This window comes from Uranotaenia lowii, chromosome 2, assembly GCF_029784155.1.
Source record: "Uranotaenia lowii strain MFRU-FL chromosome 2, ASM2978415v1, whole genome shotgun sequence".
Classification (NCBI taxonomy): Eukaryota; Metazoa; Arthropoda; class Insecta; order Diptera; family Culicidae; genus Uranotaenia; species Uranotaenia lowii.
In genome coordinates, this window is record NC_073692.1 from 393,418,080 (window position 1) to 393,431,971 (window position 13,892).

Sequence of the window (13,892 nt, forward strand, 5' to 3'; positions counted from 1 at the left end):
TGACAAAAATGACAAAAATGACAAAAATGACAAAAATGACAAAAATGACAAAAATGACAAAAATGACAAAAATGACAAAAATGACAAAAATGACAAAAATGACAAAAATGACAAAAATGACAAAAATGACAAAAATGACAAAAATGACAAAAATGACAAAAATGACAAAAATGACAAAAATGACAAAAATGACAAAAATGACAAAAATGACAAAAATGACAAAAATGACAAAAATGACAAAAATGACAAAAATGACAAAAATGACAAAAATGACAAAAATGACAAAAATGACAAAAATGACAAAAATGACAAAAATGACAAAAATGACAAAAATGACAAAAATGACAAAAATGACAAAAATGACAAAAATGACAAAAATGACAAAAATGACAAAAATGACAAAAATGACAAAAATGACAAAAATGACAAAAATGACAAAAATGACAAAAATGACAAAAATGACAAAAATGACAAAAATGACAAAAATGACAAAAATGACAAAAATGACAAAAATGACAAAAATGACAAAAATGACAGAAATAACAAAAATGACAAAAATGACAAAAATGACAAAAATGACAAAAATGACAAAAATGACAAAAATGACAAAAATGACAAAAATGACAAAAATGACAAAAATGACAAAAATGACAAAAATGACAAAAATGACAAAAATGACAAAAATGACAAAAATGTCAAAAATGACAAAAATGACAAAAATGACAAAAATGACAAAAATGACAAAAATGACAAAAATGACAAAAATGACAAAAATGACAAAAATGACAAAAATGACAAAAATGACAAAAATGACAAAAATGACAAAAATGACAGAAATGACAAAAATGACAAAAATGACAAAAATGACAAAAATGACAAAAATGACAAAAATGACAAAAATGACAAAAATGACAAAAATGACAAAAATGACAAAAATGACAAAAATGACAAAAATGACAAAAATGACAAAAATGACAAAAATGTCAAAAATGACAAAAATGACAAAAATGACAAAAATGACAAAAATGACAAAAATGACAAAAATGACAAAAATGACAAAAATGACAAAAATGACAAAAATGACAAAAATGACAGAAATGACAAAAATGACAAAAATGACAAAAATGACAAAAATGACAAAAATGACAAAAATGACAAAAATGACAAAAATGACAAAAATGACAAAAATGACAAAAATGACAAAAATGACAAAAATGACAAAAATGACAAAAATGACAAAAATGACAAAAATGTCAAAAATGACAAAAATGACAAAAATGACAAAAATGACAAAAATGACAAAAATGACAAAAATGACAAAAATGACAAAAATGACAAAAATGACAAAAATGACAAAAATGACAAAAATGACAAAAATGACAAAAATGACAAAAATGACAAAAATGACAAAAATGACAAAAATGACAAAAATGACAAAAATGACAAAAATGACAAAAATGACAAAAATGACAAAAATGACAAAAATGACAAAAATGACAAAAATGACAAAAATGACAAAAATGACAAAAATGACAAAAATGACAAAAATGACAAAAATGACAAAAATGACAAAAATGACAAAAATGACAAAAATGACAAAAATGACAAAAATGACAAAAATGACAAAAATGACAAAAATGACAAAAATGACAAAAATGACAAAAATGACAAAAATGACAAAAATGACAAAAATGACAAAAATGACAAAAATGACAGAAATAACAAAAATGACAAAAATGACAAAAATGACAAAAATGACAAAAATGACAAAAATGACAAAAATGACAAAAATGACAAAAATGACAAAAATGACAAAAATGACAAAAATGACAAAAATGACAAAAATGACAAAAATGACAAAAATGTCAAAAATGACAAAAATGACAAAAATGACAAAAATGACAAAAATGACAAAAATGACAAAAATGACAAAAATGACAAAAATGACAAAAATGACAAAAATGACAAAAATGACAAAAATGACAAAAATGACAGAAATGACAAAAATGACAAAAATGACAAAAATGACAAAAATGACAAAAATGACAAAAATGACAAAAATGACAAAAATGACAAAAATGACAAAAATGACAAAAATGACAAAAATGACAAAAATGACAAAAATGACAAAAATGACAAAAATGACAAAAATGACAAAAATGACAAAAAATGACAAAAATGACAAAAATGACACAAATGACAAAAATGACACAAATGACAAAAATGACAAAAATGACCCAAAAACAAAAGTGAAAAGAATGACAAAAACAGACAAAAATGACAAAAATGACAAAAATGACAAAAATGACAAAAATGACAAAAATGACAAAAATGACAAAAATGACAAAAATGACAGAAATGACAAAAATGACAAAAATGACAAAAATGACAAAAATGACAAAAATGACAAAAATGACAAAAATGACAAAAATGACAAAAATGACAAAAATGACAAAAATGACAAAAATGACAAAAATGACAAAAATGACAAAAATGACAAAAATGACAAAAATGACAAAAATGACAAAAATGACAAAAATGACAAAAATGACAAAAATGACAAAAATGACAAAAATGACAAAAATGACAAAAATGACAAAAATGACAAAAATGACAAAAATGACAAAAATGACAAAAATGACAAAAATGACAAAAATGACAAAAATGACAAAAATGACAAAAATGACAAAAATGACAAAAATGACAAAAATGACAAAAATGACAAAAATGACAAAAATGACAAAAATGACAAAAATGACAAAAATGACAAAAATGACAAAAATGACAAAAATGACAAAAATGACAAAAATGACAAAAATGACAAAAATGACAAAAATGACAAAAATGTCAAAAATGACAAAAATGACAAAAATGACAAAAATGACAAAAATGACAAAAATGACAAAAATGACAAAAATGACAAAAATGACAAAAATGACAAAAATGACAAAAATGACAAAAATGACAAAAATGACAAAAATGACAAAAATGACAAAAATGACAAAAATGACAAAAATGACAAAAATGACAAAAATGACAAAAATGACAAAAATGACAAAAATGACAAAAATGACAAAAATGACAAAAATGACAAAAATGACAAAAATGACAAAAATGACAAAAATGACAAAAATGACAAAAATGACAAAAATGACAAAAATGACAAAAATGACAAAAATGACAAAAATGACAAAAATGACAAAAATGACAAAAATGACAAAAATGACAAAAATGACAAAAATGACAAAAATGACAAAAATGACAAAAATGACAAAAATGACAAAAATGACAAAAATGACAAAAATGACAAAAATGACAAAAATGACAAAAATGACAAAAATGACAAAAATGACAAAAATGACAAAAATGACAAAAATGACAAAAATGACAAAAATGACAAAAATGACAAAAATGACAAAAATGACAAAAATGACAAAAATGACAAAAATGACAAAAATGACAAAAATGACAAAAATGACAAAAATGACAAAAATGACAAAAATGACAAAAATGACAAAAATGACAAAAATGACAAAAATGACAAAAATGACAAAAATGACAAAAATGACAAAAATGACAAAAATGACACAAATGACAAAAATGACAAAAATGACAAAAATGATAAAAATGACAAAAATGACAAAAATGACAAAAATGACAAAAATGACAAAAATCACAAAAATGACAAAAATGACAAAAATGACAAAAATGACAAAAATGACAAAAATGACAAAAATGACAAAAATGACAAAAATGACAAAAATGACAAAAATGACAAAAATGACAAAAATGACAAAAATGACAAAAATGACAAAAATGACAAAAATGACAAAAATGACAAAAATGACAAAAATGACAAAAATGACAAAAATGACAAAAATGACAAAAATGACAAAAATGACAAAATGACAAAAATGACAAAAATGACAAAAATGACAAAAATGACAAAAATGACAAAAATGACAAAAATGACAAAAATGACAAAAATGACAAAAATGACAAAAATGACAAAAATGACAAAAATGACAAAAATGACAAAAATGACAAAAATGACAAAAATGACAAAAATGACAAAAATGACAAAAATGACAAAAATGACAAAAATGACAAAAATGACAAAAATGACAAAAATGACAAAAATGACAAAAATGACAAAAATGACAAAAATGACAAAAATGACAAAAATGACAAAAATGACAAAAATGACAAAAATGACAAAAATGACAAAAATGACAAAAATGACAAAAATGACAAAAATGACAAAAATGACAAAAATGACAAAAATGACAAAAATGACAAAAATGACAAAAATGACAAAAATGACAAAAATGACAAAAATGACAAAAATGACAAAAATGACAAAAATGACAAAAATGACAAAAATGACAAAAATGACAAAAATGACAAAAAATGACAAAAATGACAAAAATGACAAAAATGACAAAAATGACAAAAATGACAAAAATGACAAAAATGACAAAAATGACAAAAATGACAAAAATGACAAAAATGACAAAAATGACAAAAATGACAAAAATGACAAAAATGACAAAAATGACAAAAATGACAAAAATGACAAAAATGACAAAAATGACAAAAATGACAAAAAATGACAAAAATGACAAAAATGACACAAATGACAAAAATGACACAAATGACAAAAATGACAAAAATGACCCAAAAACAAAAGTGAAAAGAATGACAAAAACAGACAAAAATGACAAAAATGACAAAAATGACAAAAATGACAAAAATGACAAAAATGACAAAAATGACAAAAATGACAAAAATGACAAAAATGACAGAAATGACAAAAATGACAAAAATGACAAAAATGACAAAAATGACAAAAATGACAAAAATGACAAAAATGACAAAAATGACAAAAATGACAAAAATGACAAAAATGACAAAAATGACAAAAATGACAAAAATGACAAAAATGACAAAAATGACAAAAATGACAAAAATGACAAAAATGACAAAAATGACAAAAATGACAAAAATGACAAAAATGACAAAAATGACAAAAATGTCAAAAATGACAAAAATGACAAAAATGACAAAAATGACAAAAATGACAAAAATGACAAAAATGACAAAAATGACAAAAATGACAAAAATGACAAAAATGACAAAAATGACAAAAATGACAAAAATGACAAAAATGACAAAAATGACAAAAATGACAAAAATGACAAAAATGACAAAAATGACAAAAATGACAAAAATGACAAAAATGACAAAAATGACAAAAATGACAAAAATGACAAAAATGACAAAAATGACAAAAATGACAAAAATGACAAAAATGACAAAAATGACAAAAATGACAAAAATGACAAAAATGACAAAAATGACAAAAATGACAAAAATGACAAAAATGACAAAAATGACAAAAATGACAAAAATGACAAAAATGACAAAAATGACAAAAATGACAAAAATGACAAAAATGACAAAAATGACAAAAATGACAAAAATGACAAAAATGACAAAAATGACAAAAATGACAAAAATGACAAAAATGACAAAAATGACAAAAATGACAAAAATGACAAAAATGACAAAAATGACAAAAATGACAAAAATGACAAAAATGACAAAAATGACAAAAATGACAAAAATGACAAAAATGACAAAAATGACAAAAATGACAAAAATGACAAAAATGACAAAAATGACAAAAATGACAAAAATGACAAAAATGACAAAAATGACAAAAATGACAAAAATGACAAAAATGACAAAAATGACAAAAATGACAAAAATGACAAAAATGACAAAAATGACAAAAATGACAAAAATGACAAAAATGACAAAAATGACAAAAATGACAAAAATGACAAAAATGACAAAAATGACAAAAATGACAAAAATGACAAAAATGACAAAAAATGACAAAAATGACAAAAATGACAAAAATGACAAAAATGACAAAAATGACAAAAATGACAAAAATGACAAAAATGACAAAAATGACAAAAATGACAAAAATGACAAAAATGACAAAAATGACAAAAATGACAAAAATGACAAAAATGACAAAAATGACAAAAATGACAAAAATGACAAAAAATGACAAAAATGACAAAAATGACACAAATGACAAAAATGACACAAATGACAAAAATGACAAAAATGACCCAAAAACAAAAGTGAAAAGAATGACAAAAACAGACAAAAATGACAAAAAATTACAAAAATTACAAAAATAGCAAAAGTGACAAAAATGGCCAAAATAAAATGAAATGCATAAGATGGTCACGGTTTTGTCCATTCTTTCTGGTTTCCAACCATTTTCCTGTAAAATCTAAACTGTGTCCAGATCAGTATTCATTATGGTTTCGAACAGTTCAATCAGTCGTGTTCGTTGAACTTCATTCCTCCGATCAATCAATCCACGATTCAAAAGTCATGCAGTTTAGACCCCATTTACATACCCACAAAGCATTTGCTAGATAGAAGACCGAAGGCGAGGCGAGACGAAAGCGTCTCGGAAAAGTCTATCTAGCCTGCAACACTCTCGTCTTATGAATTTCAAACAAGCTTCTTGATTCACTCAATCTTAATCATATTTATATTCAATGCTAACCGAGGGCATGTTCTGTCGTTTGCCAACTTTTCATGCTATTTTGCCGGAGCACCGAGAGCTTTTGGAGGCAATTTTGCATTTGGGGCTCCTGCATTTGAAAGTTTCGACACGTTGTCGATGGCCTCCTCGCCCTCTGGATCCCACCTTCTACTGTCTAAAATATAACTTCTGCCACAGAAGCAGGGTTTAGATACCTTGTACTTAAGGCTCGAGAAAATCTGATATGCTCACCTTCCTCTATGACTAGGAGCCCTTTCGATAGTTTGAATATTCCAAACACCACTTCGGTAGAATGGGGAGTGCAAAAAAAAAAGACATGTTTGTTTTATGTTAATTAGTTTCATTCGGTTTGTTGTCAGAGGTTCTCGATTTTGCTTTTGCACTTCAAAGATCAAACACAGAAACGTTACATACATCCTGGAATACAGCAACATCAGCAGCAGCACCGAACTATTTCAGTTTGATTGTTTGACGCTGCCTTTATTCAAAATCGAGCGCAAACATTTTGCAGTTGGCATTTTGATTGAGCTCATGAGCAGCATTCGGGGAAGCCTAGGTTGAAATTCATTTATCATGGTTGAACTATTTTGAACTACGACTGTCAGTGGAAGAGCCTAAAGTAGCAGCGAAGAAGCAAAAAAAAAATGATCACGACCCTGGAGATTGTTGAATTAAATTTAGCGCAACTGGTTTTGCAATCCTTTGTCTTGCGGTCAATAGGATAAGCGCTTGAATGATTATTCAATTTAGCTGAGGGGATGATAAAAAAGAAGGTGAAAACGATCATTCTGTGAAATATTGAAGAAGTAGACCAAACACTTTGAAACTAACCATCGATAATAAAATTTAGTGAAAGGGCTGCAACGTTCGGAATCTGCTTTACTACAGGAACGATTTTCCCCGGGAGCAGCTAAACTGAATTAAACTTAATTGAAATCTATTGACATTAGGCTAATATTCTATTGAGCACTTTGCCATTCAGTCTCTGATGAAAATGTCCCGTTTCTTCTGTGAGGTACATTGAAGCACCAAAACAGTTTGCAGCTTGCTGTCATTTACCGGTTCGATGCAACTTGTTCGCAAAACTTTGGCGTTGAAGCAACTGTCAATGTTACAATAGTTCAGCGCCAACCTTTGACCAGAGCTTTGTCAATAAGGTTGGTAGACCAATATGAGTCATTAATGCTTACTTTAGGGACATTTGTTACGATTTTTTGTCTTGTAAGAGTCGTGGAAATTCCATTTTGTATACAAATGTATTTCAACTGAAACGGTGAGGTGTAACCAATGTTTAATTATTGGTTAGTCACCTTACCCTGCCTTGAACATGGCTGACGTTGCAAAAGGCTTTCTAATTATATCATCATAATCTGTTCCCAAGTGGCAGCATCGTTCGTTTGGTCGTTCGTCGTTTACGCATAAAACTCATCAGTTTACTGGGGCAGATCACCTGAATGGCAAAGCATACATAGTTGGTATATCCTACTGAATAGGAGGTTTGTTGACCAAATTGCATGCATGCTGACGTTCGTTCGGTTTACAGCGCAGTAACGAAAACGTGAAACAATTTAGCTATTTTAGGCTTCACTACGTGAAGGTACACATCCGGACAATCTTCTCTTCAATGACATTTTTGTTGTTCTATACTAAGGACTAGGGAAAAATTGATTGTTTTGACTCATAATTTAATGAGTAAGTTTAATGTATAAAAATAATCTTACCTTTGATTTTGATTTTAATGTTCTGTATCTGGAAGTCACTTAAGCCTGTACTCACTTGCCCGTTACTTAAAATTTAAGTGAATTTTTGCATAGTAAATGGCAACAATGTCAGAATTGATTGTTTTATTGTTGTTTGGAAGAGAAACAAGAGAGGTTTGTTTGAGTTTGTAGGTGCAAAATTTGAGTACCTAATTTATATGTTTTTTTTTATAGAGAAATGAATCCAACTTAGATGAAATTTCAGGGACTAGATAAGAGAAAATCGATGTTGAAAAACATGCGAAAAAAATTTCGCCTTGTCTCCCGGTGAGACTTGAACCCACATCTTGCGCCTCTCCGGGGCCCATGTATTAACATTCTACTACAGGAGTGGTTGAGTGTCGATGTCTATCGGAATGAAGGGAATAGTTCTCCCATGTGATCATAATCATTTTTCTTGGTCTATTTCTATTCCCATCATTTCATGTTACGGTAGTTGGAATCAAGTTTGGACATTTTTAAGCACGGCAAGATTTGCATTGCCTTCTCATATCCTGCTCGGGTTGTAAGTTATGATGAGAAATGATGCGTTTGCCGTATTTGGATATCCAGCCAATTTCGGTGTTTGGCACCGCCTTATTTCTATTTTTAAATTGCGACCCAGATATGGGTCTTGACTCATTTTTTTTTTCGCATGTTTTTCAACATCGATTTTCTCTTATCTAGTCCCTGAAATTTCTTCTAAGTTGGATTCATTTCTCTATGAAAAAAAAAAAATTTCGCTGACTGAATGTTTGAGTCAAGACCCATCTCTGAATCGCAATTTAAAAATACTAATTTATATGTTTTGGAACAATTATATTTTTCCAAAGGTCGACAGAAACATCGTGTGAATCGGATAACACGTCATAGTGACCTTTTTCAAAGCAATCGGGTTTTGGATACGTTTTCCGATGATTATTAATTTGGAAATATTCAAAATCTGTGAAAAATATCTGCTTTCATGCAAATCAATAAAAAAAACGTTAAATTTAATAATTTTTAAATTATTATTTCACAAAATAACAAACAGAATATCTCGTCGAAGTGAGAAAGCGAAATTTAGTTCAAGCCAAAACTTCTACTTGAACCCAAAAAAAGGAAAACAATGAAGGTTTTTAACGTTTCATAATTGAATAAATATCTGTTTTGAATGAACAAAGTTCATTCATGATTGATATTCCGAAATTTCACCTAAACCACTATAACTGGAAGATACTAACGGATAATAAGGACCTGAGCAAACATTTGAAATTTACTTTGCGCTCACTTGAAATTCACTTGATCGGTCACTTAAGTGATTTGCATTTGACGGTCACTTAAAATTCACATTAAGTTAAATATGGGTAAAATTCACTCCAGATGTCAATAACTTTTTAAGTGACATTTATTTTCAGTGATAAAAATAACAACAATTTCTCCCCCGCTGTCAGCGTTGCCACATTCAAATCTTTACCCTTACTTAAAAAAAAAACTTCAGAACAACAACTTAATATGCACCAACAAGTAAGAAGATCATCAGGGGAAATATTAGGAAAAACCGTGTTTTTTTTTCAAATAAATTTGGTTGTCTGTTGGTTTCTTTTCTAGTTATTCTCTAAATTTTTCAATAATCAAAATGATTTATCTAAAAACTGGTTCCTGTAAAGTAACGGTAATGTCCTGTAACCGAAAGGAGCAGGACATTTAACGTAATTTTATAGGCCGAAAAACAAAATACGTGACATTTAATTTTTAGTGTACAACTTTTTTACAGGACATTTGCTGTAATAATAAATGAATCTTCGTTAACTTTTAAGGAATACGATTTAAAATTACAGGTTGATTTATTTTCAAGTTTGCCGTTTCAGTGACACGTAATAGTCGAAAAAAATTCTGTGTAGATGCGATAGACAAAATATGACAAAAGACAAAAGATACGAGTCTGAACGCCAAAATCTTCTAAATCCAGTTCTAAAACATTGATAGAAGAATTGAATCCAGCAGAGTATGAACTTATAAAATTATAGTTTGGAGTGAGCAAATCAACAGACCACCCCCAGCGCTAGAGAGCTGCAATGTTTGCAATGTTTACTAGGAAAATTGGTAAAGAAAATAGACTTTTCGAGCTAGTGGATGAGATGAGTTGATCAGAGCTCCTGTGCTTGAGATGGATTCTGTTGAGAAAATCTACATATATGAGGTAGAAAGAGTAAACTAATTAGTTTTAAATTCTTTGTCAAATATTAAGCAACGAAAAAATAATAAAAAAAAATCCAAAGAATCTCCAAAGCCTGGGGAAATTTTATTAACCCGAATAAATACGAATCATGACCGTAGAAACGGGAGGGGGTTTGAGTTTTAACCCCATCGCCCAGCCCCCCCCCCCCCCCCCCCCCCCGTTGTGAATCAAAATCAACCAGCGAGGTTTTCTACTCTACAATCAAAATTGAAAAAAAAACGAAATTATAAAAATAGAGTAAAGTTAATCAAGAGTAACAATCTAGACTAAAAACTTTTGAAAAAACCTTAAAAACCCAACCCAAGTCCAAAATTCTTCTAAACCTTTAAAAAATGTTTTCACTTATTCATCGAAATTCAGGTCTGAATATTAGGTTTTGAGTTAAATTTAAAACATTTTGGAGGTTCTGATTCAAGAATTCTCATAACCAAAATTGTATTCCCTTTTTCGTATTTAGGATTCTGTATCCAGTTCAGGATTTTTCATTTTCAGCTCGAATGATCATAAGAAATTAGAAAAGAAATCTTCGAAATCATGGTCTAAATTTGGTTTGCATTTCATATCAAATTTTAATCATGTTTTTCGAAATTATGTAAACATCTACAATGTTTTGATATTATTTTTCCTGATATGCAAAAAGGAGAAATTTTGTTTTATATTCTAATTCAAAGTTCTTAAATACTCACACAAAATTTAGAAATATCAATTTCAGTTCTGCTTCACAATACAGCATACAAATAATTTGAATAGTGAATTCAGATTAAACCTGAACTACAGAATTAAAACAAAAGATTCATAAATGAGGGCTCCAAAACTTGGCTCATAAAATTCTGATCTGGATTAAGATTCAGAAATCGTATGAAAGTTTTGATACAGATTCAAAAAGCAATTATTGAATTCAGTTTAAGAATGCAGATTCAAAATTTAGAAAAAACTTTAGCTTGTAAACTTTACAATCAACATAAATTGTTGAGGAATTCAATAGATCATGAACTTAACACATTGCTGACTAAATACCAGACATCTCGTTTTTTCGCTTATTATTAGTGCGCTTTACTTCGAAGTGTAACTCGAATGGACTGAATTTAAGTGTTTAAATTTATTCGACAAAATTTAACGCAACGTTTACTGTTATTCAAAAATGCTAAATATTAAAAATTTAGTCCAGGGGTTTCTGAACCAAGAGTACCGAATCTCGCGTTTCTCATCATAAATTTCTTCGCGGTTCTTAATGTGTTAAAATTTCTTGTCAATTCAATTTGCAGCTTTTAATTAAAAAAAATAGTTTGTAATGACAATTTAGCTTAAAATCACAAATAAAAGGTAGCATTTGTGTTTTTTTGTTTTATCCGAAAAAAACCTAAATTTCATTTAAAAAAAATCATCCACAGGATATTCATTAAAGAAATGATTTTTATGAAAAATATATGTTAAATCAATACCTTCACCTAAAAAATCTGCCCAAAATTTTATATTTTCCCAGTGTATTGTTAAACATTATTATCATACTAGAGACACTCAAATTAGGCATTTTTGTTTCATAAATCGATATAGATGTTTAAGTAACGGGAAGTGTTGTGTTAAATTTTGTAGAATAGGGTTTCATTATTCAATTGATAACGTTTGAAATATTCTTTCTAATGGAGCATACTAACGGCAAGCTTAAAAACGAGAGATCAAAATTAATAATTTGGATCAAGTTTGCAACAAAAAAATTTGATCCAAAAATTTGATTATTTATATCCTTTTTTAACTTTTTTTTACTTATTTTTCGAAAATTTGATTTATTTTCATCAAAGGTTAAAATCTTGAATTTGCAATATAGATTGGGAATTGGAATTGTTTGATTTGAGTTTAGAATAAGTTTATTTAAGACATGGAAGACTCTCCTACCAAACCTTTTTTTATGCCCAAATCAAATTAGCATGATCGAAGAGACTTTTAAACAAATTTAAAGATTTCAACCATCGATGAAAGCGAATTAAGCTCATCTTTTAAGATTAGGACTTAATTAAAATTTAATATTTTTAATATTAAAGTACTAAAAATTGAATAATCATATAGTACAAACATAATTTGCTTCAATTTTTTGGTATTCGTGCATAGTTTGGCAAAAAATCATATGTGAAATCAGTCACCAAAACCCTTCCATGAATCGGTTCTACCTAAGGCCCTGATACGAATATAAATAAAAACTATTAAAGCTGAATATTACCATATAACATCCTTTGAAGAATTTATTTGCTAATTTGCTTAGAGTTCAACAAAAATATGTTTTCTCTATGGAACTTTCATTAATGTGAGCAAAATGCATTCAAAGTACTCACTGCGGTGCTCCAATTACTTGGCCGCCGTACCAATTGTTTGCCGTTTCTATGATTCGATTCTTGGCCACCAGCAATATGCAATAGATCTTTACCAACAATGCTCAATTGACAGTTAACAGAATCGTTGGCAAAAAGGCTTTTGAAAACATTGATGAAATTTGGTTGAAAAGGAAGCACAAAATAAGTTTTCATTTCAAAAAGTCGGAAGTTCAGAAATTCCGCAATGCGATTGCGACACAAAGGGTTATTTTCACTACCAAACAACAGTCTTCATATTGTGAAGTTTGGATTCATGAAGAAAGATAAGAAAAATTCCTTGAATGGTATTTTAAAATTTTGCCCTTTTGAATTTGTTACTTGAGATTATGAGCTTCTAGCAAGAGCCATCTCGAATGCCCGGGGCGTTGCGCAGTGGTTTGACACGCCAAATATATGTTAGAATGTAACCTTGCAAAAACATTTTTTTGATTCGACTCACATCAAATATTTTAAGGAATAAATTGGAAAGCAAACGATATTTTCCTGAACTTCCAACTTCTGTTTCCATGAAAAAAATTAGAACAAAAATCCAAAAAATTAAATCTGAGTAGGTATATGGTTCCCAAGCAATATAAAACGATTCCAAAACTTAATTAATTATGTATTTTATATACTTAAGTCATAAATTGCTATCGATCTAACAAGTTTTAGATAAGAAAAACATCCTAAGTCTTGTGAGATGCTTAATTTTATTTAGTTTTTTTTTTTAATATTTCAAACCATTGTGTTCTGTACGAGACCACGTGGCTTTTGCTCGGCAGACTGCAATGCAAATGCTGTTCGCACGCGTACCAATGTACCTCCGATTCACGGTTCCCAAATAGCGGTTTTTGCACTTTCAATGCTCGGATATGACTTTTAGTTAGTCGAATCACTTCTGTTCTCCAACATATTTCGAAGCTTAAGTTGATAGCAATGGTCTTATCATACAACCCAATTAGTATAAAAACATTTGTGCGTAGTTTTAAATG